Below are 25,026 nucleotides of genomic sequence, written 5' to 3'. Positions count from 1 at the left end.
GGTACCAATGAGCTGGGGATCTGCCGAGGGGGGTACTAATGAGCTGAAGATCTGCTGAGTGAGGGTACTAATGAGCTGGGGATCTGCTGAGTGGGGGTATTAATGAGCTGAGGATCTGCTGAGTGGGGGTACTAATGAGCTGGGGATCTGCCGAGTGGGGGTACTAATGAGCTGGGGATCTGCTGAGTGGGGGTACTAATGAGTTGAGGATCTGCTGAGTGGGGGTACTAATGAGCTGGGGATCTGCTGACTGGGGGTACTAATGAGCTGGGGATCTGCTGATTGGGGTACCAATGAGCTGGGGATCTGCCGAGGGGGGTACTAATGAGCTGAAGATCTGCTGAGTGAGGGTACTAATGAGCTGGGGATCTGCTGAGTGGGGGTATTAATGAGCTGAGGATCTGCTGAGTGGGGGTACTAATGAGCTGGGGATCTGCCGAGTGGGGGTACTAATGAGCTGGGGATCTGCTGAGTTGGGGTACTAATGAGCTGTGGATCTGTTGAGTGGGGGTACTAATGAGCTGGGGATCTGCTGAGTGGGGGTACTAATGACCTGGGTATCTGCTGAGTGGGGGTACCACAGAGCCTGGGTTCTACTGGGCCCCTTTAAAACAAATAGAAAATCAACACACACACAGGGTATATGCCAAGTTTCATTAAAGCTTCAAAAAAGTATCTCAGAAGCATCAAAAACACATAAAAAAGTATGTTGAAGCAGTAGGCGAAGTCGAAGCAAGTGTAAACGAGTGTTGAAAAGTGTAAACGAGCCCTAATGGTGGGGCTTATTAGACATGCAAAGTCGCTAAGCCTTTCACGAAATATCGGTGGTCTACATAGCACGTTTCTCCATATTTAGGGGCTACAGGATGAAGAAAATGTGGACATGGGACCATATGATGTTATTAAAATACAAGGGCACTCCAGTGCCAGGACAAGGCCCTTTAGCGCCCAAGACAAAAAGGCCAAGGTGCCCCACCCCCTCCGACATGAGCTGTGAACTACAGTACTTTAGAAGCAGGAGGATGCAGATCTTGCCCTTCTTGCACCCCTTATCCTGCTAAAGCACCCAAGGTAGCTGCCTCATCGGCCCGGCCTCTAGGACAATCTTGCTCAAAAGAACATTTGGCATTTGGATGGCCCTCAACATTTCCAGACTATGCTGATGTAGTCTTTCAAAATGTCAACACCTGTGAAGAGGCTGAAAAAAGAAAAAACCCCATTGAGCGAACGTCTGAGCATTTGAATCCACTCGGCTGACGTCATGATGCCAAGCTAAGGAGTGCTCTTCAGCTGGCCTGTCTGAGAGCGAAGCATTAGAGTGTGCAGGTGTCCCTGGCAGGCGGCTTAGCTGTGCCGCAGCACGAATCTTCAACGCAAATGAACACACAAATTAAAATGATTGTATCTTAGCAGTGAGAGGCATTTGTTGAATGCCGTAGACGAGCTGGAAGCTGATTTACGGATTGGCAGCGGCCGCGACGGTTCTCGAGGTTTATCCAGAACCAGTCAACAACCGTCGTCATTGTTAGCGGCATAGACTGAGACCACCAACGGTAGTGAGTAGGTCTCCAAAGTGAAGGGCTTGCAAGCTCACCCATCACAAATCTATCGTCAGTCTTCCTAGGAAGCAAATCCCTCCATCGCACTTTCCACAGACCCCTATAAATAAATGTAGCGCCGGCTTCTGAAGAGCATGAGCTATGTGTTTTTGAAATGTAATGTTATACCTAAACTGCAGTTTGGCTTGGGTTCAATTACTCCAAATTTTGACCTCAGCATCAGTCTGACTAGACTATAGGGCGTTCGGCCTGGCCATAGGGGGCGCTGTTACTTCTGACAGGCATGGAAACACAGTCTGGTTGGGTGCTTTAAGGTTACTTTCTCTCGGAGTAAGCCCAGTGGGAGTGTCACTCTTGCTGTGCTTTCTGGGAGAGGCTACTTAAGATGCGGATGTCACAAGTTTCAGGGTTCCGGTCCAGAAGTATGTTCTGACTGCATGGTCCTAGTCCTCCTGACAACTATGGCCTGGGGTGTAGATCCATCCGACTACGTCTCGGGGCTGGCTAGCCCGAGGCAAGGAAACTAAAGAAAGGATTCGGAGGTGGTCCGGTTCTGTCTCAGGTTACGGAGAGGCCCAGCAACTTCGTATTTACCCAGGGGAGGACTCTTCAGGAGAAGACCACACAAGGGTTGGCTTCTCAGCAAGAGCCTGGAAAAGCTGAAGGACCTAACTGAATCCAATTGCATGCGGTATCGCCGGACCGGCTGTAAGATACTGGTACCACACGAGCGTTCTACAAGTTTTAAGTTTCCTTACACGTGTTCTATAACAAAGTCTGTGGCAGAGACTTGGTTCCTGACTCAAGCACCCTGTTGGCTGCTAGGCCTGGTGAGAGAAGGACCGTCCAACTAGGGTGAGGATCCAACTGTCAATGGCTATTCTCTGGATTTATTCAAACTAAGAGAGTTCTTTTATACTGACTTTGACACTAATGCCGCGTACACACGACCGGACTTTTCGAGGAACTAGGTCCGACAGACTGTCGGCGGAGTTCTGACGGACTTTCAGCTGAGTTCTGATGGACTTTCCGAATGAACAGACTTGGCCACACACAATCACACCAAAGTCCGACGGATTCGAACGTGATGACGTACGACCGGACTAGAATAAGGAAGTTCATAGCCAGTAGCCAATAGCTGCCCTAGCGTTGGTTTTTGTCCGTCGGACTAGCATACACACAAGTGGATTTCTCGGTAGGAATTTTAAAACATGTTCTATTTCTAAAGTCCGCCAGATTTTTGGCAAGCAAAGGTCCGATGGAGAAAAAAAAAAAAAAAGCTATTCTTGAGCTCCAGTCTGATGTCATCACTTTGCTGCAGGCAGGAGGAAGCATTTGATCAGTCTCCTCTTCTGTAGTCTTTAGACATCAACACTGTAACTTTGCAACAAGTCAAGGCGAGAGGCTGACATTTGTGAACATGGCAGAGAAATGCACAGACTCCAGGACTGAAAGGATTTGTGTTATTTCAGAGTCATCATCTCAGTCTAGGAAGTGACCCCGGGGGATGCCTTAACAAACATGGCTCCTACTTTCTAGAGAGAAAAGCAGATGAAGGCATTGTCAGGGGGAATGCCGCGATCTCTAAGCCCTTGTACACACGGTCGGACATTCCGACGGAAAATGTCCGATCGGACCGTGTTGTCGGATAATCCGACCGTGTGTGGGCTCCATCTGACTTTTTCCGTCGGAATGTCCGACCAACAAAGTTTGAGAGCTGGATATAAAATTTTCCAACAACATGATCGGATCGGACAAAGTGCCACGCATGCTCAGATCAAATTAGGAGACCAGAGCTATTGGCTACTAGCCTGAACGTAGTCCCGTCGTAACAAACTAACGTCATCACGTTCTGAACGATCGGATTTTCCGACAACTTTGTCCGACCGTGTGTATGCAACACCAGTTTTGTACAAAATCCGAATTTTCGACCGTGTGTACGGGGGCTTACACTGGAAGTGTTACACTTACACATTACTTAGAATCAGTGGGGTAGCGTGGGTTGTCAGCACCCGGGGCAAGGCAAATAATTTGCGCCCCTTAACCTGCGGACTTTTAGCACACCCCAAGTCCCTTCCAATACAATAGTACTGACCTACCTGATTCCTATACTGACCACTACACTAACGTACTTGATTTCAACACTGACCAGCCTGATTCCTTTACTGACCATTACACACTACACTGCCCACTATACTGTCCACTACGCTACACTACACTGACCACTACAGGGTGCCTCTAGCCCCCCCCCCCCCCCCAGTCTGTGTCCATTCATTCCTCACCACCTTGTCCTGCGTCGGCCTGGACTCCGGAGGATAGGAGGATGAGAAGACAGCGGCCCCAGAGGCTCACACTTTCCAGTGCTTGTCTCCCCTCCATGCTCCAGCGTACTGTGATTGGGAGCATGGGGGTCATGTGCGAAGGTGGGACTTCAGGAGCAACTGCGATCACGGACAAGCCAGCCCCACGCCGCACATGACCCCCATACGCCTAATTACAGGTCGCCGGACACTGAACATGGCGGTCGCAGCATGGAGGACACAGGAAATTTAAATTAGGAGGGGGCAGCCAGTAGTGACACTACTGGCACGAAATTGCGCCCCCCTAAATGTGGAGCCCGGAGCCACGGCACCCCCCCACGCTATGCCACTGCTTAGAATGCTACACTTAAAGCGGGAGTCCACCGGGACTCCGCGTTTTTTTTTTTTTTAAAGCCAGCAGCTACAAATACTGCAGCTGCTGACTTTTAAAATAGTGACACTTACCTTTCCAGCGCGCCCGCGATGTCGGCACCCGAAGCCGTTCTCTAGATCGTCTGTAAGGTGCTGCCGCCGCCATCTTGGGTATGGGAATCAGGAAATGGAGCTTTTCGGCTTCATTTCCCGGTTCCCTACTGCGCATGCGCGAATCGCGCTGCGCAATAAGGACAGTCCCCGCTGCCTCTGGAATCTGTGTGTTTCCCAGCAGGCAGCGGGGCACTTGCAGAAAGGGGCGGGCACTTGCGGAAAGGGGCATAATCTAGGCCGCTTTCCGCAGAGAGCTATCCCGGAAGTGGGTGCAGAATACCTGTACTGTACAGGTATCTGCACCCCCCTCCCCCCTGAAAGGTGCCAATTGTGGCGCCGGAGGGGGGGAGGGTTCCGATGAGCGGAGGTCCACTTTAGGGTGGACCTCCGCTTTAACATAACAAAAATGTATCCTATGCTAAGTCAGCTAGAATGATAAGATGTGTGACCATGAAACCAACTTTCAGTGAAAACACTAATATATATGTATATATAGTATCTCACATAAGTGAGTACACCCCTCACATTTTTGCAAATATTTTCTTCTATCTTTTCATGTGACAACACTGAAGAAATGACACTTGTCTACAATGTAAAGTAGTGAGTGTACAGCTTGTATAACAGTGTAAATTTGCCGTCCCCTTAAAATAACTCAACACACAGCCACTAATGTCTAAACCCCTGGCAACAAAAAGTGAGTTCCCCCCATAAGTGAAAATGTCCAAATTTGGCCCAAAGTGTCCATATTTTGTGTGGCCACCATTATTTTCCAGCACTGCCTTAACCCTGTTGGGCATGGAGGTCACCAGAGCTTCACAGGTTGCCACTGGAGTCCTCTTCCCCTCCTCCATGATGACATCACGGAGCTGGTGGATGTTGGAGACCTTGTGCTCCTCCACCTTCTGTTTGAGGATGCCCCACAAATGCTCAATAAGGTTTAGGTCTGGAGACACGCTTGGCCAGTCCATTACCTTTACCCTCAGCTTCTTTAGCAAGGCAGTGGTCTTCTTGGAGGTGTGTTTGGGGTCGTTATCATGTTGGAATACTGCCCTGTGGCCCAGTCTCTGAAGGGAGGGGATCATGCTCTGCTTCAGTATGTCACAGTACATGTTGGCATTCATGGTTCCCTCAATGATCTGTAGCTCCCCATTGCCGGCAGCTTCCCTCAATGATCTGTAGCTCCCCATTGCCGGCAGCATGTACTTTTGTGTGTTTGTAATGAACAATATTTTCAACTTTTCCTAAATATATTGTACTTATTATATGTGACACATCGAAAGTCTCATTTACTGTAACATCATTCTTCTTATGATTTTCTATGCTTGTTGTGGAAATTTTATGAAGATGTATTTTAATATGTATTGTCATAAGTGTCTCCCGGTGTTAGTGCTCCCGCAGCCCACTCTAAAGAGCTGAATGGGGCAGACTGACGCTGGCTGAGATCCGTTTGCTAGTGGAAAGCTCCTTGGGGATGTAGAGAAGTGTTTTCGGAGTGGGGATATGTCCACCAGCAAAGGGCCCCTGTGATGCACAGAATGATCGTCTGGGGGGGGATGTCTTCGCTCTCCAAAGACATTATCGGTTTAGCGGATGTGCGCACATCTCACCCCTGTGTGCCTGATCAACATATCTGTGGTGCCATGAGCATACACCTTCAGATAATCTCTCGTCCACAAAGACAGTAGTATAGTCTGGGTATGCTTAGTTCTCTGAACAACGCAGAATAAGGATTTACAAACAAATGATAAGGATGGGATTCTTTGAATCGTTGTGGTCAGGAGAAGTGTTCATGATCTCAGGCTTCCTGTGACACAGAGATAGGGGGCTGGAGATTGTACAGACACAACCCATGAGACTCCCCTAGTCATTGTTGTATTGGTTGTTGTATAAATTAATTTCTCCTGTGTTGACATTCACATCCTGTGTTGTCATATCCTTATTTGGTCATATCCTGTGAGGTCACATCCTGTGCAGGAGGCGATTGGCTGTTGGAGGCAGGGCTTCCTGTTTGTGTGTGAATAAAAGAACCAGTGAACTGCTCGGTAAGGCAGTCGTGCTGAGATGAGGACGTAAGAATGTGGTAATGTCTGTTTACTGGGGAAAGGGGGAGACGTGGGTTACTTAAAGTGGTTGTAAACCCTTACAAACCACTTTGACCTACAGGTAAGCCTAGATTAAGGCTTACCTGTAGGTCCAAGAAATATCTCCCAAACCTATACGGTTTAGGAGATATTTGCCCGAAGACGGGCACCGCTGTCTAAGGCACACTGAGCGTGGCATCCTCGATAACGAAGATGCCACGCAATGCTGCGCGTCTCGGCTCCTGTGCGCATGCGCTGGAGTGACGTCATCGCGGCTTCGCCAAATGACAGCGGCGGAGCTGGGAGACCCACGAGAAGATGGATGCGGCGGACTACAGGGGACAGCGGTGACTTCGCTGGCTCCTGTGTCAGGTAAGTGACACATAATGGGCTACTATACGATGCATAGTAGTCCATTATGCTTTGCCTTTGCAGGGAATGAAAGAGGAAGTAAACTCATCGGGGTTTACTTCCTCTTTAAGGATGCATTATACCAAAAGGCTGGATGGGCGCTTAATAGCGCAAGAGCATAGTGGGTTTATCAACGACACGCTGTAGTCTTATCTTAAACATTGTTATCTGCCTTGCTCAATTCAACTCAATGGATTACAGAGCGCCTCCCCCTAAAGTTATAGAGAATAGGATAGTAGATAAAGTTCTATAGCCCCGCCCCGAGGATGACAACACTGCTCCTCCATAGACTAGTACACTCTTGTTTTAGAAACATAGAAAAGTGACGTCAGAAAAAGATCTAGTAGTCCATCGAGTCTGCCCATTTTATTTTTTTGTTTGTTTTTTATTGTTTTCTTCAGGGCCGTTTTTAAGGCAGGGCAAAAGGGGCAGCTGCCATGGGCCCTGTCATTGTTGTGGGGCCCAAAGCAGCTGCCTCATACTTGCCAACTATCCTGATTTAAATTCCCTCGTCCCTTGAGGTTTTAGTCCTGTGCTGTGTCCTGATATCTCAGTGTGAAGTGCTTCTACTAATGCTGCCCAGCTCTGCCCTATTGGTGTGTACAGATGACTCACCTGCAGACCCTGTGTTTACATGTCAATTACCAGCATTCATATGCAAATAGGGACGGCATTGATATATATATCATGACCCCCTGAGGTCATATCCACAGTAATCTCTAGCAACAAATCAACAAGCAGAAATCATGTGCTGTAACCACTAGCAACTTATCAGTGAGCTGTAATGTGTGCTGTAACCTCTGGCAACCAGCCAGTGAGCTGGCCCTGGTTTTGTTTGTTTTTCACCCTAGGACAGGAAGTGTGTTACTGGCAGAATCACCAGCAAAAAGTAGTGGGGGAAAAAAAAAAGTCTGAAAAAAGAAAACGAGTGCCGCCACCAGATCTCAGGACTGGTAAGCTGCAGTATATTAAATTTTTGTTCTTGGGGTTTCGATACACTTTAACCACTTGCCAACTGCCCAGCAGTAATTTTAATGCTGGCTGGCGGCTTGAGCAGGCACCACGTCGTACCAGTACGTCTCCAGTGGAGATGGCCCAGATACCACACCGGAATCGCCTTGCGTTATTTGTACTGTCCTGGCATTTAAGGGCCTCAGGAAATGCGATAGGCCGTCAGTATATCAGGATTATCAATTTTCAGATATATGTATGCCATAGGCCGCGTACACACGGGCGGATTGTCTGCCCAACTAAGTTCGTCAGACAATCCGACAGACAGTCCGTTCAACTTTTGAATTAACGGACTTGACCACACGATGAACAGACAGTCCGCTGAAAGCTTGCGCGATGAAGTGTACGGCACGTACGACGGGACTAGAAATTCGACGTCCAATACACTGCAATGCAACCTTCGGCGTGTAAATCCTTTCTGAGCATGCGCCATACTTAGTCCGTCCAACTTGCCTACACACGAGCGGACTGTCCGCTGAAACCAAGTTTGGACGGACAAAATTACGGAAATTCCGTAGGGCTAAGTCCGTCAGACTGTCCGCTGAAAAAGTCCGCTGAAGCCCACACACGAGCGGATTGTCTGACTAAGTTGGGCAGACAATCCGCCCGTGTGTACGCGGCCATAGTCTCCACTCTTCTCAAGACCTCCTACTCTCAAGCTCTCTCGTCTCCCCCTCCCATGCTCGTCTCCAGGATTTCTCCAGAGCCTCTCCCATCCTCTGGAACTCGCTACCTCCACCCGTTCGGCTATCCCCTACTCTTGCTACCTTCAGGCGATCCCGGAAAACCCATCTCTTCAGGAAAGCCTATCACGTCTCCAACTAATCTTCTATCACTTCCATCAGCTCATCCCCACAATTGCAACCTTTTGTACCACCCGCCCCACCCTATTAGATTGTAAGCTCTTCTAAGCAGGGCCCTCTTAATCCTCTTGTATTTTATTGTATTATAACTGCATGTCTCCTTTTTATATTGCAAAGCGCTGCATAAACTGATGGTGCTATATAAATCCTGTATAATAATAATAATAATAATGATAATAGTCTGTAGGCACCACAACTTTCACACAGACTAAATAATATATACTGATTTGGGGTATTTTCACCAAAAGAAATGTAGCAGAATAAATTTTGGCCTAAATGTATGAAGAACGATTATTTGCTTGCAAAACTGTATAACAGAAACAAAGAAAAAATTATTTTTTTCAAAATTTTCAGTATTTTTTTTCAAAAAATTTCATTTATATAATAAATTATTTTTATATAATAAAAAAAATAAAAGAGCCAGAGGTGATCAAATACCACTAAAAGAAAACTCTATTAATGTAAAAAAAAAATGATACAAATTTAACTTTATGTACAGTGCTGCATGACCACGCAATTGTTAGTTAATCTGTTCCCGACCACCCCATACCAGATTTACTGCTACAGGGCAGGATCACATATATATATATATATATATATATATATATATATATATATATATATATATATATATATATATATACGTGATCCTGCACTTCCGGGTATCGGGGTGTGAATGCACCCCACTCGCTCCCGCTGTGATTTTTCCCACCGTCACCCGCTGATCGTTCAGTACACTGGCAGAACGACAGTCTGTCTATGTAAACAAGACAGATTGCCATACTGTCAGTACAGAAGGCATGCATCCTGTGTTTCTGTAAAACAGGGACATGAATCTATGCCTTCCTTCCCCTAGTAAAAGCACTCGCCACACTACACTAAAACATTAGCTAGGCACACAGTTAACCCTTTGATCGCCCCCCGATGTTAACCCCTTCCCAGCCAGTGTCATTAGTTACAGTGACAGTGCACATTTTTTAGCACTGATCGCTGTATTAGTGTCACTGGTCCCCAATAAAGTGTCAAAAGTGTCAGCTAGGTGTCCAATTTGTCCGCCGCAATAGTGCATTCCAGCTGATCGCCACCATAACTAGTAAAAAAATTCTTATAGTTTGTAGACGCTATAACTTTTGTGCAAACCAATCATTATTTTTTTTTTTTTTTACAGAAATTATGTAGCAGAATACATATTGGCTTAAATTGATGAAGAAATTAGATTTTTTACATTTTTTTATTAGATATGTTTTACAGCAGAAAGTAAAAAATATTGTTTTTTTTTTTTTTCGAAATTGATGGTCGTTATTTGTTTATAACGTAAAAAAATAAAAAATATTGCAGAGGTGATCAAATAGCACCAAAAGAAAGCTCCGTTTGTGGGGAAAAAAAGGACATCAATTTTATTTTGGTACAGCGTCGCACTACAGAGCAATTCTCATTTAAAATAACGCAGTGCCATATCGCAAAAAATGGCCTGGTCAGGAAGGAGGGAAGACCTTCCGGAGGTCAAGTGGTTAGAAGAAGATACATGTTACATAACAAAATAGTTATCGCATCATAATATTATAAAATGATTTAAAATTATGAAATAACTTTTTTTTTACTAACTGATCTGACTGCAGTAAACTGATACCCGGGTTGGTTGCTTTCTGTCTCTGTGCTTTGCCCCCTTTACTCTGATATCCCTAACTAAAATCTAGTGGAACCAATTGCCTTAAAAAGTCCCTTAATTAGTAAATAGAGTCCACCTGTGTGTAATTTTAATCTCAGTATAAATACAGCTGTTCCATGAAGCCCTCAGGGGATTGTTAGTGAACAAACAGTATCATCAAGACCAAGGAACACACCAGACAGGTCAGGGATGATATAAAAAAATATCCCAAGCTTTGAACATCTCACGGAGCTCTGTTCAATCCATCATCCGAAAATGGAAAGAGTATGACACAACTGCAAACCTACCAAGACATGGCCGTCCGCCTAAACTGACCGGCTGGGCAAGGAGAACATTCTTCAGAGAAGAGCCAAAGAGGTCCATGGTAACTCTGGAGGAGCTGCAGAGATCCACAGCTCAGGTGGGAGAATCTATCCACAGGACAACTATTAGTCGTGCTCTCCACAAATCTGCCCTTTATGGAAGAGTGACAAGAAGAAAGACATTGGTGAAAGAAAGCTGTAAGAAGTTCAGTTTGCAGTTTGCGAGAAGCCATGTGGGGGACACAGCAAACATGTGGAAGAAGGTGATCTGGTCAGATGAGACCAAAATTGAACTTTTTGGCCTAAAAGCAAAATGCTATGTGTGGGGGAAAACTAACAATGCACATCACGCTGAACACACCATCCCCACCGTGAAACATGGTGGTGGCAGCATCATGTGGTGGGGATGCTTTTCTTCAGAAGGAACAGGGAAGCTGGTCAGAGTTGATGGGAAGATGGATGGAGCCAAATACACGGCAATCTTATAAGAAAACCTATTAGAGTCTGCAAAAAATTGAGACTGGGGCGTAGGTTAAACCTTCCAGCAGGACAACGACCCTAAACATACAGCCAGAGCTACAATGGAATGGTTTAGATCAAAGCATATTCATGTGTTAGAATGGCCCAGTCACAGTCCAGACCTAAATCACATTGAGAATCTGTGGCAAGACTTGAAAATTGCTGTTCAGACGCTCTCCATCCAGTCTGACAGAGCTTGAGATATTTTGCAAAGAAGAAGAATGGGCAGAAATGTCCCTCTCTAGATGTGCAAAGCTGGTAGAGACATCCCAAAAAAGACTGGCAGCTGTAACTGCAGAGAAAGGAGGTTCTACAAAGTATTGACTCTGGGGGGCGCCATACAAATGCCACACTTTTCACATATTTATTATTTTCCTTCCACTTCACAATGATGTGCCACTTTGTGTTGGTCTATCACATAAAATCCCAATAAAATACATTTACGTTTTTGGTTGTAACGTGACAAAATGTGGAAAATTTCAAGAGGTACGAATACTTTTTCAATGCTTTATATATATATATATATATATATATATATATATATATATAATATATATATATTTTTTTTTTACATATACAGTCTATGCACCATGTTCTGCTCAGACTGTGAACATGTGCAATGTGCTGGGAGGCATGAAGCAGCTAATCCATGAAATAAAACATGTTCATTAACTGGGCAAGAACCAGCCCTCTCCTTTTCTTCCAAAGCTCCAGCTCCCCCCGTGTACATGAGCCACCAAATATTGCCACAGACGCGTATTTTCTAAAGGCACAGCCGGTAAGTGTTGAGCACCTACTTTAACCTTGGAGAGTCACCTAACGCTTGGCTGTGTCCCTCCTGCCGTGCGTGAAACTACAGTTGATCCATCTCAGAATATACCGCAGCACTGGATGCAATTAAAATACCATTAGCATTTACAATTCAACTTCCACCGCTTACTAGTTCAGTTTTTCTGGAGTGTAACGGGCTCAGAGCGTCAACGCAAGACTGCAATCGTTACCCAGCCATTGACCTCTAAATCATCAGCAGAGAAATGTTTGCTCAGAGCTGCAGCTGACGTACCCTGTGCCTGGTGACAGCTGAGAAATGTAATTTAACAAACACAAGCTGTCATTACCATGGTCGGCGGGTAAATAGGAAGCTTGTTTGAAGAGCTTGCAATCAAGTCAGCATTATTTTGGCTTTATAAAAGCAATGCAGCTCAGCAGACCTTGCCAAATGCTCTTTCAGTCTAATGTAGCCTTTATCAGCTTTTTTGTCCCAGAGGAACCCCTGAAATAATTTTCAAGTCTCGGGGAACCCCGTCTAAACCGGTTCATTGGAGGTCAGTGAATAAAATGCTCCTTACATTGGTGATCAGTGGGAAAAATTGTCCTTACATCGATGATCAATAGGAAGAATTTTCCTTACATTGGTGATCAGTGGGAAGAATGTACCTTACATTGGTGATCAGTGAGAAGAATGTTCCTTACATTGGTGATCAGTGGGAAGAATGTTCCTTACATTGGTGATCAGTAGGAAGAATTTTCCTTACATTGGTGATCAGTGGGAAGAATGTTCCTTACATTGGTGATCAGTGGGAAGAATGTTCCTTACATTGGTGGTCAGTGGGAAGAATGTTCCTTACATTGGTGATCAGTGGGAAGAATGCTCCTTACATTGGTGATCAGTGAGAAGAATGTTCCTTACATTGGTGATCAGTGAGAAGAATGTTCCTTACATTGGTGATCAGTGGGAAGAATGTTCCTTACATTGGTGATCAGTGAGAAGAATGTTCCTTACATTGGTGATCAGTGAGAAGAATGTTCCTTACATTGGTGATCAGTGAGAAGAATGTTCCTTACATTGGTGATCAGTGAGAAGAATGTTCCTTACATTGGTGATCAGTGGGAAGAATGCTCCTTACATTGGTGATCAGTGGGAAGAATGCTCCTTACATTGGTGATCAGTGAGAAGAATGTTCCTTACATTGGTGATCAGTGGGAAGAATGTTCCTTACATTGGTGATCAGTGGGAAGAATGTTCCTTACATTGATGATCAGTGAGAAGAATTTTCCTTACATTGGTGATCAGTGGGAAGAATGTTCCTTACATTGGTGATCAGTGGGAAGAATGTTCCTTACATTGGTGGTCAGTGAGAAGAATTCTCCTTACATTGGTGATCAGTGGGTAGAAAGCGCCTTACATTGGTGATCAGTGGGTAGAAAGCGCCTTACATTGGTAATCAGTGGGAAGAATGCCCCTTACATTGGTGGTCAGTGGAAAGAGTGTTCCTTACATTGGTGGCCAGTGGGAAGAATGTTCCTTACATTGGTGGTCAGTGAGAAGAATGTTCCTTACATTGGTGATCAGTGGGAAGAATGTTCCTTACATTGATGATCAGTGAGAAGAATTTTCCTTACATTGGTGGTCAGTGAGAAGAATGTTCCTTACATTGATGATCAGTGAGAAGAATTCTCCTTACATTGGTGATCAGTGGGTAGAAAGCGCCTTACATTGGTGATCAGTGGGAAGAATGCCCCTTACATTGGTGGTCAGTGGAAAGAGTGTTCCTTACATTGGTGGCCAGTGGGAAGAATGTTCCTTACATTGGTGGTCAGTGGGAAGAATGCTCCTTACATTGGTGGTCAGTGGGAAGAATGCCCCTTACATTGGTGGTCAGTGGGAAGAATGCACTCCCTTTCAGTGGTGGCCAGAATGCCAGCAGGTACAAACAACTAAAAGGATCATTGATGTCAGTCAGCTTGTTTTGCCAAGCGGAGTTGGCCCCCCAGAACCAGCACCATCAGATGGGAGGTCGATCAACCTCTGGAGTAACCCTAGGGTTCCACAGAACTGTGGTTGAGGATGGCTGGTCTAATGGAAATAGTTCTAAGCTGCCCATTCATGAAGAACAATTTTTTTTAACCTGACATGGACATCTGTTGGACATTTGGTGGCCTCTTTCTCTCCAAATTCTCTTGAATACAGGATAGAAGGGGTGGGAATGGTAATGCCCTCTCCATGCCTGGTTGTGTGGGCATTTTATAGATAGCTCATATTGATCCCAGACATACAAATGGTAAAATTGGATATATCTGACCTTGAGTGTATGGACAGGTCTGTAAATTTGGTCATATATGGCACACTTCCACTGGATGGTACTTCCATTGACTGGATGGTACCATGTAACAATACAGGACTGGGAGCTGTAGGGCATTCTTCGGGGTGATATCTGGGCATGGCCAAATTGTTGGAAGGATTCCAAGCACAGGAGCCCAGTCTTTACCTCCCATTAAGACAAGAGAAAAACACCCCTAACCACATAGAAGTCTCATCCATGTATTGGCCAAGTCAAACATGCAACAGTCCTGTTGGCTTCATGGCCAGTGTCAGAGCACTTATCTTTATTGCTAGGACTTCTTTCCATCTATGGCCATCGATACACCCACAGTTCTGCTCTGCCTCTTTGGGTTCTGAGCTGCACTATAAGATGCCATATAAGGAACTTGCAATGTGATTTAAGACCACCTGTCTCCAGCTAGTTACCACCCTCAACCAGACCATAAAGCCATCTGTGGCTGGTGGTCTAGAGCAGTTGTGCCCAAACTTCAGCCCAGGGGGCCAGATGCGGCCCTTTGCTTGCCTTTATCTGGCCCTTGGAGCACTATTCCTCCCAGTGATATTAGACACTATTCGGCCCACTGACACCAATAATGGGGCACTATTCATTAGAGGTCGACCGATATATCGGCCGGCCGATATATCGGCCGATATTTGCCGTTTTTTAAATAATCGGCATCGGCCGATTGTGCTGATAAAAAGCCGATTCTACAGCGGGACTTTGAAATGACTTCTGTAAGAAGTCAGTGTGAGTTGCTGAGTCGTCATAGCAACACTTTCCTCCTCTCTGGGCAGACTGCCAAGAAAAGAACTAAATGTTACAATGTTTACACTGAATGAATGAAGTCATCTCAGTGTAGAAGTTCTCAGTTTAACCATTTAAATACTTTTCTTACACTTGTTGCTTACAAGTAAAAATCCTGTATTTTCTGCCAGAAAATCACTTAGACCCCCAAAAATTATATATATTTTTTTTTAGCAGAGATCCTAGGGAATAAAATAGCGGTTGTTGCAATATTTTATGTCACACGGCATTTGCACAGAGGTCTTTCAAATGCATTTTTTTGGGAAAAAAATACACCATTTAAAAAATAAAAATAAAATAAAAACAGTAAAGTTAGTCCATTTTTTTTTTTTTTTGTCCAAAAGTTTTGACTACCCGTTTTTATTTAATATATAGGTTTTTTTTTTTTTTTTAATCTAGATCATACATACAAGTAAACTGATTGGAGGTTTGTTTTGTTTAATAAATGTTTAAGTGTAAGAAATTTTCTGTATCACTTATGAAGACTGCTTTCACACTGGAGCGTTGATGGTAAAACGCAAGTTTTAGCGGCGCTTTACCATCATTTTAGCGGTGCTATTTGGCTGCTAGTGGGGCACATATAACCCAGCTAGCAGCCAAGGAAGAGGTTAAATGTGCCCATGAAGCACCGCTTCGGCAGTGGTGCCCATTCATATCAATGGGCAGGAGTGGTGGAGGAGCGGTATACACCACTCCAAACGTGCTGCTTGGAGGACTTTTTTTTTTAAGATCCTGCCAGCGCATCGCCTCAATGTGAAAGCACTCTGTCTTTCACACAGACTGCAGGGGAGCCATTTTGCAGGCACTTTACAGGCGCTATTTTTAGCCCAAAAGCGCCTTAAAAAACGCCCCAGTGGGAAAGGTGTGTTAGATCAAGGGGGATTAAAAATAAATAAATAAAATAAAATAAAATCGGCCTAACATATCGGCCCAAAAAAATCGGCATTATATATCGGCTATCGGCCACCATGATTTCTAAATATCGGCATCGGCCAGAGAAAAACCCATATCGGTCGACCTCTACTATTCATCCCCCTAATACCAAAGATGGGACACTGTTTACTCCAACTGATGCCAGAAAAAAAGAATTATATTCCTGGTGGCCACAGTCCAGCTCCCCTAAAGTATAAAGGACAATAATCTGGCCCTTTGTTTAGAGAGTTTGGAGACGCCTGGTCTAGAGACATGGCCATGATGATATCAAACCTAATTATACATGATTATATGTATACCTGGATTATAAAGGGTTTCTTAGCTGCTACATAACTGTTGAACAAATATTACATTTTTAAAACTTCTCTTTCATTATGCAGTTTCACCACCCAAGCAGATTTCAGCATCACCTGTGATCTAAGTGTAGCACCCTGATGCCTAGGCAGGGTTGCTATCAAATTTTGTAGCCAGGTGATAGTTGTCTTGGCCAATTGCTAGGAGATCAATTGATTTCCTCCTAATTCTGGAATTGCTGCACTTCTCTCTTCTGTCACTAGGTGGCATTAAAGCTGGTGACATTAGATAAGACAAGGGCATAGCAAGGACAGATTCTGAGTGGATGGGGTGTCTCAGCCAATTGGCAGGGGTTTCTTTAAGTCCCTTGGCTTGCTGGGAGAGCCTATTCATTTGGGTGGAGTCAGCTGATCGGGGTTCTGCGCCACCTGGACAGCTGTCTGGGTGGGCATGTGTTATGTTGCCCTGGGCTGCTAGGCTGGAAGCCTGAGGCCTATCTCTGGGACATCTGGCTGCTAGGCTGTCTGAGGGCCTATCCAGAAGCAGGAGTGTAGCGCAGGGTTCGGACTGCAGACTTGTAGTCCAAGCAGAAGTAGGGACCATCCACCTTGTTACTGGAGACCATTGTGAGCAAGCTGTGAGTGCCAAGCCAGGGACATCACGTGTCTGCGGGGGTGACACTGGAAGAGTATTAGTGAGTGCCAAGCCAGGGACCCAGCACGGAAGCAGGGGAGACACTTGAGGAAGATACTGAGTGCTAAAAGTAATAGAACTCAGGGTAAAACTGTCAGTTCGTAGAGTGAAGACCCACACTGAGTGATTGTGGAGTAAGCTGAGAACTGTTTGTGTTGCAAATAGTTGAATACAATTTCCGTAACTACTACAAGATTGTTGCCATAGGAGATAGCGGTCCTTCCTATACAGAAATGGTGTCCGGCTGGAGGCCGTCACCTGTATAGCTGTCTGCCTAAAGAAGTCTCGAAGTCTGCCAATTTACATTGTTTCCACTTAAAGCGGTTGTATACCCGCAGAAATTATTATATATTTTTTTAAAACCTGTAAGGCAAAAGGCATAATGAGCTAGTATGCACCGCATACTAGCTCATTATGAAATACTAATCTTAGAATGAGGCGTCGGCAGCTGATCCCGGTCCACGCCGAGGGAGCTGCCATTTCCCTTCGGTGTGTCCTCCGGGTTCGTAGCACCGGCGATGTGAGTGGCTGGAGCCACGATGTTGTCTCTCCCTCGCGCCACAGGAGATTTTTTCCAGGCAGGGTCCGACAGCATCTGCTGGACCTTCGGCAGGACCTTCACAGCGCATGCGCCACTGACATCAGTGGCTGCATGCAAAGTGAATATCTCCTACACCGTATAGGTCTAGGAGATATTCATTTTACCTACAGGTAAGCCTTATTATATATTATTGTAGGTAAAAATACAAAAAATATATAAAAATACAAAAAAAGGGTATACAAACACTTTAAGGGTATCCTGCCCCTAACCCCCTCACCACCCCCTAGCCCCCCCCTAGTTCTGTTTAAGGGACAATAAATCTCTTTGCATTCAAAACATGTCTGGTGCCCACCATATCATCTTGCATTACACCCACCATGCCTTGTAACCCACTCTACAGAGAAGGATGTCACCTGTCCCTAACTCTAGAGGTCACCATTGGGCCTCGGGGCCCCCGGGACTCAACAATTTGACTGAGCCCAATTAGCACAATTAAAATTCAACAGTATCTATCTAATAAAAAAAAAATCTTCTAGAGCTCTGGAAAGTCTCTATCTGTCGAACAAATGGTATTTTTGAAAAAGCAGCCGTGGAGAATTGAGTCAGAAATCAACAGTCCGGGGAGATGCTTTGCAAATCTTTCTAGAACAAGCCATAGTCAGTTCTGTCCCAAAAAAGACGGAATTCATTGGAATTTAGGTTGTAAAATCTAGTTGCAGGTTTATCCAAATAAATATCTTATGCATAGCCTTAGAACCATTTAGAACAATGGGGAAGTGGTCAAAATGTTCAACCAAGTCGGTAAACTTTCATCCTGGGTTTAGTTACCTGAGAAAAGTAAGATAATATCCTGCTGTTGTGGGAGTGCTAAAACAGAAAAACTAGACTGCTTTGTATTATCTATCTATCTATCTATCTATCTATCTATCTATCTATCTATCTATCTATCTATCTATCTTGTGTTCTCTATATGTGATCAACTGTCTATCTATTGTCTACATATTTGTTCTCTATATATGAACAAATGTCTATCCATCTGTTCATCTGTCTATCTATCTCTCTGTCTAACTATCTGTCGTCAATCTATCTATCCATCTAAAGTATCTATCTATCTTGAATTCTGTTAATGATCTAATATCTGTCTCTATCTAGTTCTCTATATGATCAAAAGTCTCTCTACTATCTATCTATCTATCTATCTATCTATCTATCTATCTATCTATCTATCTATCTATCTATCTATTTATCTATCTATCTATTTATCTATCTAAACTACCTATCTATCGTGTATTCCATGTCTATACTCTAATATCTGTCTCTATCTATCTATCTTGTTTTCTATATGATTGAAAGTCTATCTATCTATCTATCTATCTATCTTGTGTTCTCTATATGTAATCAACTATCTATTTTCTATCTATTTGTTCTCTATATATGAACAAATGTCTATCTACCTATCTATCTATCTGTGTATCTGTGTATGATCTAATATCTGTCTCTACCCAGTTCTCTATATGATCAAAAGTCTATCTATCTATCTATCTATCTATCTATCTATCTATCTATCTATCTATCTATCTATCCTTCCTATATATCTATTTTATGTTTATAATCTAATATCTGTCTCTATCTATCTATCTTGTTCTCTATATGATTGAAAGTCTATCTATCTATCTATCTATCTATCTATCTATCTATCTATCTATCTATCTATCTATCTATCTATCCATCCATCTTGTGTTCTCTATATGTAATCAACTGTCTATCTATTTTCTATCTATTTGTTCTCTATATACTGTATGAACAAATGTCTATCCATCTGTTCATCTGTCTATCTATCTCTCTGTCTAACTATCTGTCGTCAATCTATCTATCCATCTAAACTATCTATCTGTCTTGTATTCTCTGTTTATGATCTAATATTTGTCTTTATCTATCTATCGTGTTCTCTATATGATCAAAAGTATCTGTTGTCTATCTATCTATCTATCTATCTATCTATCTATCTATCTATCTATCTATCTATCTATCTATCTCTCTGTCTAACTATCTGTCGTCAATCTATCTATCCATCTAAACTATCTATCTATCTTGTATTCTCTGTTTATGATCTAATATCTGTCTCTATCTATCTATCGTGTTCTCTATATGATCAAAAGTCAGTCTATCTATCTATCTATCTATCTATCTATCTATCTATCTATCTATCTATCTATCTATCTAAACTATCTATCTATCTATCTATCTATCTATCTATCTATCTATCTATCTATCTATCTATCTATCTTGTATTCTCTGTTTATGATCTAATATTTGTCTTTATCTATCTATTGTGTTCTCTATATGATGAAAAGTGTCTGTCGTCAATCTATCTATCTATCTATCTATCTATCTATCTATCTATCTATCTATCTATCTATCTATCTATCTATCTATCTTGTATTTTCTGTTTATGATCTAATATCTATCAGTTTGGTATCAGTGACCCAATCACTGTCAATATATGTTACACAAGCAATAAGTAATCCCAAAAAATCATTCCACAATTATGTCCTTACCAAGGTAACCTCTTTTCATGGTGATCAGAAACAATTTCAATCAGAATTTTAGCAAACACCCCGCCGATATCCATAGGGTGACAACTTCACCCAGGAAGCCATGCCCGGCTTATGAAAAACAAATGATCGGATAACATTTCATATCATCCAAGGGTTTATAGGCAATGTAACATCATATAAATATTAATCAGGAGGAGTCCAGGTGATTATTGCTCTAAATTACACATATGTTCTAATAATAAATAGGTGATTATTTCGGAGGTCACAGGGAAGCATGCAGGGACCGGATTTGGTTATTTTGGTGGCTCTCGGTACAGGCGAAGTGAAGCCCAGGCGCCCTGACCATATGCAGCATCCATCTACTTATGCATGACAGTCCAGCACTCAAGACGGCTATCTCTCCACTGCCAATGTTATCACTTGTGGAAAACGACAGTCCGCAGCCCAGGATCCTTTTTCAAAACACTGAAAAGCCAAATTACAGAAATATCGCCCCAGCCGTCCGATTAAGCGCTTCTTTGCGCCCGATGACCCATCCAAAGTCATTTCAGGTCCTCTCCATTGTATAGGGAGGCTTTGTACAAACATTGAAAAAAAAAATAATAATTTACATATAACAATTCAACTGTTATTTCTTTCTGCAATTCAACTGTTATTTCTTGCAGCTCCCTGCAATCACCAGCTGCGGAGAAACACGGAGACGGCCACACAATACACTGAGCCCCCCAACGCTGCAGAGGCAAGGGGGGGGGATACAACCACAGGCCAGTCCATTAAGGTCAGTTGCAGGGCACCTGTGGGCGCTCGGTGATGCAACCTAAAACGATTCATCTTAGATAACACCTGGCAGCCAAGGGGTTAAATGCATGGCACTAAAGGGGTAATGTGTACCTGGAGGGTCTACCCAGCGATGGTGTCATTTACAGCTAATGATAGAGGAGTAAAGAGGCATGCGGGACTTACCCTTTGGGTGCAGCTTGGTGGGCTGCTGTGCAGGAACTTTATTGCCCCCCAGGGAAGGCCAGCTGTTCCTGCCTGGCAGTGGGGCTCTCCAGGACCGGGGTCTTCGCTGGCATGGTAGTAGTAGGATCCTTGCTTCTGAGATGGGATTTTTTTTTTTGGATGAGTGCTTCCAGTTTTTATTTTTTTGTTTGTTTTACCACCCCTCTTCTCCTATTTGGACTGATAGCTCCTGATTCAGCTGCAGCCTGGGATGAGGATGCTTCTGAATGCTGCAGGTGTATGTGTGAGTGTGCTGCAGCCTCCAATTCCCTCCTTCTCTCTCCCTGTCTCCTTCCCTCTGTTCTTCCCACTACAGCCCTCCCTCTCTCTCCCATTCCATGCCGTCTATTCCCCGACTCCCCCCCCCTGCCTACTACTCTCACTGCATCATCCCCTACACATACACAAACACACATATACTCCTATACACAAACATAAATATTCCCTCTCCCATGCATACACAATGCAGACGCACCAGACTTGGACAGCACACAAACACCGAGATTTCTTCCTCCAAAAACACACACTGCATGGAACATCACCATTTCTCTTCGCACACTATATACTGTATATATCATACACCGACATAAATATTTGCGTTCTCTCTCTCCCATATGTATTAGTATAGTAGGCACTCACACACAAAAGTAGAGGTTCGCTCATCAATAAACATACTGTACCCCCCCCCGTACCCCCTCCCCCCACCACATAAACACTTAAATATTCCTTTTACTGGACAATAGTTATGTGGTGCAAAAGGTGATTCTGATGTGCAACATGCAAAAGATTGCAGCAACCAATGACAATACAGATCTCACCGGTCTGGCTCCAAAAAATGTTAATCTGATTGGTGTTGCAATTGTACTTTGAATTCTCTTTTTTGAATTGTTGCAAAGAGCGTACAGTAAGTATTCGAATCCCTCTCTTTATCTATTTCTGCTTCTCTCTGTCTGTTCCCCTCTCTCACCTTCCCTCCTTGCTATTCTTCTCTATCCCCCCCCCCCCACTTCCTGTCTCTTTCCCTTTTCTCTCTCCCTATCTACTTATCTCGTTATTGTTTGCTCAATCTGTTGCCCCTCTCCTTTTCTACCCCCCCCCCCTTTGAAGATTTCTCAGTCTCATTCCTCCCCCCTTTTCTCTTTTTGTCCCTTTCTCCTTTTTTCCGACCCACCCCAATCTCTCTTAATCCTCCCCCTCCCATAGCTCCCAACTGTCCCTGATTTTGAGGGACTGGGACTGTCCCTGATTTGGAGTAATGTCCCTCTTTCCTCCTCACTTGTCTTTCATTTTGGTCTGATATATATAGTTGTATCTAAAATGCGCTTTTTATCTTTCAAAAAATGTTTTTCCAGCGCTAAACCTTTCATCCGATTTCTAAATTGCTGCATTTGTCAATTCCAAAAGCTTATATAACGGGAATAGTATTGGTAAAAAAGCCCTTGTGAGTTTAACCAATCAATTTCTTTTGTACAATTCTCCCTTAAGGGGGCGTGGCAGGGGGTGTGTCCTATGCCTACATACTTTTGCTAATAGGTGTCCCTCATTCCCATCTCAGAAAGTTGGGAGGTCTGCCCCCTCCCCCCGGACCCCCGCATCTTTCTCTCTTCCCCTCTTTCTTTGCCTCTACCCCCATGTCTGTCTGCCCCTCTCACTCCCTATCACCATTCTCTCTCTTTTCCCTCTTCCCCCTCCCCCTCTCTTTTTACCTCCTTCTCTCTTCCCCCTTTCTCTCCCTTTCCACCCATTTTTGTCTTCCCCTGTTACTCCATGTCCCCTCCCCCTCTCTCCCCTTTCTTCCTCAATCCTCTCTGCCTTCCTTTCTCCCCTCCAATGCTCTCTCTCTCTTTCTTTCATTTCCAATCTCTGTCACCCTCTACCCTCCCTCTCTGTGTCCCTCTCTTTCCTTCTTGGACAGTGTCTGTCACCCCCTCTCTTTTCTCCATCTCCCTTTCCTCACTTCTTTACATCTTCCTCTCTCATTCTTTCCTTTTTAGTTCTCACACTTCTCTCTCTCCCTTTCCCGCTCTCTCTCTCTCTCTTTCCTGGTCTCACCATTCCTCACTCTCTCTCTCTCTCTCCCTTTCCCACTCTCATATTTCCACTCTCCCTCTCCCCCCCCCCCTCTCCCTTTCCTGGTCTCACCCTTCCTTTCTCACTCTCTCTCACTCTCCCTTTCCCACTCTCACTCTTCTTCTTTCTCCCCCTTTTCCGCTCTCTTTCTCTCTCTCCCTTTCCTGGTTTCACTCTTCCTCTCTCACTCTCTCTCCCTCTATCTCCCTTTCCCACTCTCACTCTTCTGCTCTCTCCCCCTTTTCCGCTCTCACTATTCCTCTCTCCCTTTCCCGCTCTTCATCTCTCCCCCCCTTTTTTCCGCTCACTCTTCCTTTCCTACTCTCACTCCTTCTCTCTCTCCCTTTTCTGCTTTCATTCTTCCTCTCTCTCTCTCTCTCTCTCTCTCTCTCTTTCCCGCTCTCATTTTTCATCTCTCTCTCTCTCTCTCTCTCTCTCTCTTTCCTGCTCTCACTCTTCCTCTCTCTTTCCTGCTCTCACTCTTTTTCTCTCTTTCCTGCTCTCACTCTTCCTCTCTCTCTCTTTCCCTTTTCTGCTCTCACTCTTCCTCTCTTCTTTTCCTACTCTCACTCCTTCTCTCTCTCTCCCTATCCTGGTCTCACCCTTCCTCTCTCCCTTTCCCGCTCTCACACTTCTTCTTTCTCCCCCTTTTCCGCTCTCACTATTTCTCTCTCTCTCTCCCCCTTTCCAGTTCTCACTCTTCTCTCTCTCTCTCTCTCTCTCTCTCTCTCTCCCTTTCCCACTCTCACATTTCCTCTGTCCCTCCCCCCCCTCTCTCTCCCTTTCCTGGTCTCACCCTTCCTCTCTCACTCTTTCTCACTCTCTCTCCCCCTTTCCCACTCTCACTCTTCTTCTCTCTCCCCCTTTTCCGCTCTCACATTTCCTCTCTCCCTCTCCCTTTCCCGCTCTTCCTCTCTCCCCCCTTTTTTTACGCTTAGTCTTCCTTTCCTACTCTCACTCCTCTCTCTCCCTTTTCTTCTTTCATCTCCCCCTCTCCCTTTCCCGCTCTCTCTCTCCCTCCCCTGCTCTCATGCTCTCTCTCTCTCCCCCTTTTCTGCTCTCAGTCTTCCTTTCCTACTCTCACTCCTTCTCTCTCTCCCTTTTCTGCTTTCATTCTTCCTCTCTCTCTCTTTCCCGCTCTCACTCTTCCTCTCACTCCCTCCTCTGTTCTCGCGCTTCCTCTCTCTCTCTTCCCCTTTTCTGCTCTCACTCTTCCTCTCTTCTTTTCCTACTCTCACTCCTTCTCTCCCTCTCTCTCCCTTTTCCTCTTTCACTCTTCCTCTCTTTCCCACTCTCACATTTCCTCTCTCCCTCTCCCTTTCCCGTTCTTCCTCTCCCCCCCTTTTTGTTTTTACTCTCACTATTCCTCTCTCTTTCTTTCCTACTCTCACTCTTCTCTCACCCTTTTCCGCTTTAACTCTTTTCTCTCTCTCTTTCATGCTCCCACACTTCCTCTCTATCTCCCCTTTTCTGCTCTCACTTGTCCTCTCTCACACTCTCTTTTCCTTTCCTACTTTTACTCCTCTCTCTCCCTTTTCCACTTTCACTCTTCCTCTCTTGCACGCTCTCTCTCTCTTCCCCACTCTAATTTTTCCTCTTTTTCTCTCTCCCTTTCCCGCTCTTCCTCTCTCTCTCTCTCTCTCTCCCCCTTTCCCACTCTCACTCTTCTCCTCTTTCTTTCCCTCTTCTCTCATGTCTGTCTCCTCCTCTCACCCTCTCTCTCTTCCCTGAACCATCCCCCCTCTTTATACCTCTCTTTCTCTTCCCTCCTTTCACTCCGTCTCCCGATTTTTGTCTTTCCTTTCTCCATCTCTCACCCTCATCAC

At 44.5% G+C, this 25,026-nt stretch overlaps 1 protein-coding gene across 1 annotated transcript in view; it reads right to left on the bottom strand.

Moving 5' to 3' along the window:
- LOC143927539 (G-protein coupled receptor 22-like) overlaps positions 1-21,432 on the bottom strand; it is a 296,520-nt gene extending 275,088 nt beyond the window's left edge. Inside the window, exon 1 of the mRNA XM_077451662.1 lies at positions 21,092-21,432. The gene's annotated coding sequence lies outside the window, so the exon portion shown is untranslated. The remainder of the gene's footprint in view (positions 1-21,091) is intronic.
- Between the last annotated feature and the right edge of the window lie 3,594 nt (positions 21,433-25,026).

Source organism: Lithobates pipiens, unplaced genomic scaffold (genome assembly GCF_037356315.1).
Source record: "Lithobates pipiens isolate NorthernLeopardFrog02 unplaced genomic scaffold, aLitPip1_a1.2 Scaffold_23, whole genome shotgun sequence".
Lineage (NCBI taxonomy): Eukaryota > Metazoa > Chordata > Amphibia > Anura > Ranidae > Lithobates > Lithobates pipiens.
The sequence above is the reverse complement of the archived record's forward strand: the minus strand, read 5'-3'. Positions and strand labels throughout refer to the sequence as shown.